The sequence below is a fragment of the Hevea brasiliensis genome, chromosome 18 (genome assembly GCF_030052815.1).
Source record: "Hevea brasiliensis isolate MT/VB/25A 57/8 chromosome 18, ASM3005281v1, whole genome shotgun sequence".
NCBI classification, from domain to species: Eukaryota; Viridiplantae; Streptophyta; class Magnoliopsida; order Malpighiales; family Euphorbiaceae; genus Hevea; species Hevea brasiliensis.
The window spans coordinates 42405633-42411632 of record NC_079510.1 but is presented as its reverse complement, the minus strand read 5'-3'; positions in this window follow the sequence as shown (position 1 = coordinate 42411632).

Below are 6000 nucleotides of genomic sequence, written 5' to 3'. Positions count from 1 at the left end.
TTAATTTGTATTGAGTCATTTGTATTAAATGATTGTAATAAAATTGTTAGGTGAGCTGATGACCTTCTTCCTCCGCCCGCCTCGGTGACCACCAAGTCTGTGAGTAAAATATTAATTTTAATTGTAATTTCGATATTATTATATATTCAGCATGCCCATGCATCACTTATATGCATATATTTATGTAGTTAAACTCTAGGCACGATTTATGATGCATTGATAACTGTTAAAGTGCCATGATGTTGTTGTAGTAATTTGGAGCAGTGTGCGTGCGTTGGCGTGCGTGTGATGTGGTGTGGACTATGGATAGGACGGGTAGTCACGGCTTGAGTTCTTCGCTGGGACCCTCGATTTGGTTTATTAAGCGAAAGTCCGGCTTGAGTTCTTCACGGCACTGTGTTGGATTTAAGAGAGTCGTATAGGATCAGCTCCCATATGTTATGATTGATGCTACAGGGTGCGTGAGTGCTCCAAATTACCTTTTTGATGTTATGATGTGAAAATGATGTTGATGTTGCATTTCACTCTACAGGGTGCATTAGTTTTAGATAGTTATAGAGATTATGGTTAAAATTGATATTTTACTCTCTGAGTCGAACGCTCACTCCTGTTCAATATTTTTTTTCAGGCTACAGGAGGATTTTATTTTTGGTTAACCTGCTTTTCTCCTTCGCAGGTTGTTTATCAATATTTGTGTAATTTTATTTACTCCTAGAATTTCCGCATGTGTTAGAAGTATTTATTTGATTATGGTCTGTAATATTATTATCATGTTGGACCTGTAAACGTATAATGATATGTATGTTTGATGGATTGGATGAGGGAGCTGAGCTCCCATTTATTTTTATGAGGATATGAGTATGTGGAGGGTGAGCTGAGCTCCCCAATTGAGTATTTATTATGTTTACAGGTCGGGTGAGTCGAAAACTCCCCGTTGGAAAGTCCATTTTATGGCCGGATTCTGTCCGTTTGGTTTCTTGAAATTGGGCCCAAATGGGCCTTAGAGTTGGGTTAATGAACAGTTAGGCTTATTACGGGACTCGGGGGCTTTAGGCTGGCCCAGGTCCTAGTGCCGGTCCGGCCCATAGGTTGGGTCGTGACAATTTATTAAAAAATTATGTATAGAGTTTAAACATTTATTTTTTAGAAAATATTTCTTATATTTTAAAATTTAAGTATTTTAATAATAATGTTTTTAAAATCGTTATGTAGTATATGAGTTTTTTTTTCACTACTTAATTTGTTTGTCTTTTTATTAGTATCTATCAATTTATTTACAAAAATAGAGAATAATATATTAATTATCTTATTTCAAAACTTAAAATTAAATGGTATATATTTTTATAATTTTTATTAATTATAAAATTATATCATTTGCTTTAAAAGTTTATTTATTAATACTTAAAATAAGATTATAATTAAATAATTATAATACTAATTCCATATCAAAATCATTCTAATAAAAATAATAATTTAAAAATAAATTATTACTAAAAATAATTACTTTTTAACACTTTTTAAATTAAAAGTTTGTAATTCTCCTATCAAATTAAAATAGTTATTTCCTTATTGTTTATTTCAATATATTTGATATAAATAAATTTAATTTATATTAAAATTTATACAAAATTAATTTAAATATATTTATCATTAATTTATAATCTCTAATGTATATACATATATATATATATATATATATATATATATATATATATATATATATAAATAAAAGTACGAGGTGAACTTAAAAAGGGACAAAAATTACCCTTAGCTTTCAATATTATTTACAATATTAAAAATTTGAACAAAATAAAAAATAATTAAATTAAAAAAATACATTCTTTTTTTTTTTTGAAAAAAAGCTAGGTTTTTTATTGTTCCTAAGAAACAGTAAAAGACCAACTTTATCCTTTCTAATTTTTTTTTTCATAAAATCTCCTCTTTTATTATGTCAACTCTTCTACATTTTTCTTCTAATTCATTTACACTCTTCTTCCAAGTATTATTTCTCTACTTTTATAAAAAAAAAAGGTGTCGGAAAAAAAAAGAAAGAAAAAGAAGAAGTTGTTAAAAACCTCTCAAAAATAAAGTGTTTTTTTTTTTAGCTTTATTTATTAATCATCAAGTAAAGTAATGATAAGTTATTTTTTATCATCAAGTAAATTAATGATTTATTATTTATATTTTAATTCATCTCTCATTTGAATTTTTTTAGAGGAATATTTTTTATTCTTTAGTATTAGAATATAAATTTCAAATATTTCTTAAAATAATTAAATGGAGAGGAAAAATACTTGATCAATTTCTTCTAAAGTTATTTTATTGGTTTATAAAAAGCTCATGTCTTTTTCAATTTGGTTTTTAATGTCAAGGTAATTTTGAAACCTAAGATTGATATTGATTTTTTAGGAGGAATTGATTATTAATTTCTTAGTTGTTTAAATGTCCAAATTGAGATTAAGATTCTTCTAATACGTGTTTAATGAGATGATATCTAATTTTTTTTCCTCCTTTAAAAATATTAATTATTATGATTATTATTATATCAAGAGAAGTAAAATATAGGAAATAGAAATAAAATTACAAGCCACTAAACTACATAAATGCGATAGATACCCATGATCCCTACCAATTTGCTATAGGACTAACAGAAGGAAGTGTTATAGTCTTTGAGCCTCTTTTGTGATCATCTTCTTACCAAGCCAAAATAGTAACTACGAGTTGCATCTACAAATTAGCCCCAACTAAGACATCTGATTCATTTTTCCTCATTTATTTGTAATTGCACAAAATTTTAAAAAGTGATATTTCTAACTTCAATAGAATCAGTTGGCTATCAATTATATTTAAAATCTCATTCTCAACAGGCTAACTATTAAGAAAGAAATATCTAATATTACGAATTTATAGAGAAGAAATAAATAATAGAAAGAAAACATAAATTTATCCATTTTCTCAAAGTCTCCAACTCAATTTATCACTTGGTCTACAATTTTTATAATAAGATATTGATATTATTTAAATTTTTAATACAAAAAATTTAAATATATTGATCGATTAAATGGATGGTCCCAAAAATTATTTTAAAAGTAGATGAAAAAATTATCTTTTTATTATTTTTTTTTAAATAAAAATATTATCTATTTTTAATAATAATAATAATAATAATATTATTATTATTATTATTATTATTATTAAAACACACAACATTTTTACTATTCTTAAAAAATAATAAAAATATTATTTTATTATTTTTTTACTTATTTCTCTCTTAACACTCCCTGATTCGTCTATTTCCAAGAAAAAATATCATCTTTTATTATCCCCGCCCCCCCTCCTTACCTCATATTTTTCTCTCCCACCTTTTTCAAACAATCCCCAATATATATAATTTCAATTTTTTATTTTAATTTTAATTACTTTTAAATTATTTAATTATTATTTTTATTAAAATAATTTTATTTTAATAAAATAAAATTCACTGTTCTAAGAATATTGATAATCTTATCATGTGATGGTTTTTTATTTTTAGTGTTTTTTTTAATTTTTTATTTTATTGTTAAAAATAAAAACTCTCTTTTCGATTTTTTGCATTATATATCTTAAAATTTTTTGATATATCACTCTTTTTTTCTTTTATAATTATCTTTTAATTTTAATTTAGGTATCTTATTTTACTATTTAAAATTTTAAATTTTTATTTATTTAAATTTTACACCACATAAGTGTTTATATATTAATTTAAATTAATTTTTATTATTTTTTTATGTTATTTTCTTTTTAATTTTTTTTAAATTATTTAATTATTAAATTTACTTTAATCATTATTATCTTTATTTTACAATTGTTAAGATGATTTTATTTTATGATAAAATAAATTTTATTTTACAAATCAAAATTACACTAATGAAATATGAAGACTTTAACATTAAAATAGAAAAGGGCGGTAATAATAAATTATTGATTTATTTTAATAATATTTATTATACCTTTTTTTATTTTTTTTTATAAGCACTACTTTAAAATAATAAGATTTTGATTGACATTATTATTATTATTATTATTATTATTATTATTATTATATATTAAAAAAATATATCTATAAATTTTTTTTATAGCATCTATTTAGAGTTTTTAGTTTATTAAATTGTGTAACTTTAATTTATAAGTAATAAATACTTAAATTTATTTTGCTCTTAAAATCTAATTTAATCGCAATATATTTAACTTATTTTTTAATAATTAAAAATCTTTAAAAATAATGTGAATATATTTTGTTTTTAAATACTAGATGAATTACCATAAGAATAATGTTATAGTTTTTTTAGATGGATTAATCAATTCACTTTTTAGCAAGTGTTATTATTATCTTCTTTTATTACTAGACTCTATAGTTAAATATTTTTTATTATTAAATTATACTTTGTTCAATTTATTATAATAAGTAAACAATAAATAGTATATTATTAATATTAATTGGTCTTAAATTAGAATATATATATATATATATATATATATATATATATATATATATATATATAACTAATACATAATATATATGTAATGATTAAATTTTAGTTTTATTTAAATTTATATTAAATATTATTAACTATTAATAGATAATAATTTTATTTACAAGATATAAACATAATATTTTATATTATTATAAAACACAGTTTAATATATTTTTAATAGAAATATTTTATTTATTAATTACATTAATATAATAAAATAAAAAAATATCCACAGCATTTAATGCTTGTACATTACTAAACTTTAAAACAATATGAAATTCTAATACGTATAGCATTCTAATTTAATTATTATAAAAAAATATTTTAATGAAAAATTTCATACTCCTAAATTATTATTCCCGATCAAACTAATAGACTAAGAGGAAAATTGACATTAAAACAATATAAAAGTCTAATAAAAATAATATTCTAATTTAATTATAATATAAAAAACTTTAATATAATTCCCAATCAAACCATTAGACTAGAGAGGAACACTGTAACCATCACTGCTTAGAAATAGCATTAGGACAGATCATTATATTTTATGATATGCTGAGAAATGTAGAGCATAGAGTTAATCAAATGAAAATCCCATTTTGTCAATCGAATTTATGCAACTTTCTAATTAATCTTCGATGAATTAATCCTTAAAATGTTGAATTAATCTTTAAATTTTGAATCAGTTAATGAGTTAATCCTCAGATCAGTTATATTGTTATATTAACTTAAAATAAGGGTAAGTTATTATTTAACATTTGCTGTTTAATTAAGAGAAATAATGAATTTTTCTGTATTTTTAAAAATTAAATTAATTGATTTATAATTTTTTTTTGAAATAATTGACTTATAATATTTAATTTAACAACCTTATAATTTTTTTATTAGTCAATGAGTAAAAGAAGCAGTCAAATATTTGAAATTACGAAATATTCATGGTTAAGAAAAATATTTTTTTCATATTTAAAAATAAAATTTAAAGAAATTTTCTCTAAAAATTATATTTCTATGGAGGATGTTCCTTAAAGAAGTGAAATTTTCAAAAAAACTATAACAATTTTCTAACAAATTTTAGTTTGAAGAATAAAAATTTTTAAAGAAAATTTCAGAAGAAAAATTTTTATTATTTGAAATTTTATTATATTTTTTGTTTAGAATCCTATCATGTAACAAATGATGGGTAGAAAAATAGAAATTAATAACACAGAAAACAAAGAAAAGAGAGGAAATTATATTTTTAATGCAAAAATAAATTTATTAATCTAAATTTTAATCAATACGATTAATTAGATAATATACCATCCAATTTAATAAAATTATTATAAATTATCAACATCAAAATATCTAAATTAACATATATATATTTCCACAAAAGTTTGAAGTTAGGGTAAGTAAATTTTATTTATTTATATTAATAAAAATAATTATAAACTAAATATACAATGAAAAGAAAACTTATAAAGATGATAAAAATGTTCTTATGATA